Source organism: Fulmarus glacialis, unplaced genomic scaffold, assembly GCF_000690835.1.
Source record: "Fulmarus glacialis isolate BGI_N327 unplaced genomic scaffold, ASM69083v1 scaffold17239, whole genome shotgun sequence".
Lineage (NCBI taxonomy): Eukaryota > Metazoa > Chordata > Aves > Procellariiformes > Procellariidae > Fulmarus > Fulmarus glacialis.
Window position 1 is genome coordinate 297 of NW_009232791.1, and position 634 is coordinate 930.

Below are 634 nucleotides of genomic sequence, written 5' to 3' on the forward strand. Positions count from 1 at the left end.
ATGCTCTAACTGCTACTTGCCTCTTAAAAATTCAGCCGTGTAGCATAGAGGTACCTTCAGTGAGGTACTCATGATGACTCCCGGTTACTATTCCAGTGGCTTGAAAAGAGCTGGAGAAAGACACGGCTTAAAGGAGAGAGGTGCTGCGTGCGCCCCAGGAAGTTCCTCTCGTGTAGGTGAGGTGGAGCTCCATGCGTAGCTGGAGCAGGTCCCTCAAGTGCAGTGTTGGGTTCCCAGTACCATCTTCGAGCTCCACCGTGAGAAAATTGCTGTTGAACCGAATATCAGCCCCAAAGAGATTTATCCCTATGGCTTCCAGGGGCACAAGGCTATGATTCAGGTCCAAGCAGTGGAGGCTGGCGATGACAGTTTGATTTCTAGGAGAGGAAGAGCGCCCTGCAGATACTTGCTGGAAGAATGCTGTATGTTTGCCGATCCACAAGAGAAAAATAATGTTGTCAAGCAGAAATTAGAACAAAAGAGTACGAAGGTATCATCCTGAGGGATCTAAGCAGAGGACATAACAAGCTTTATGGCAAATAACTTGAAATGCATGGCATTTCCCCATCATTTTCTGTGCATCTGTAAGATTAGGAAACCACCTCCTGTGTGCATCTTCAGTCCTGCTGAAAGT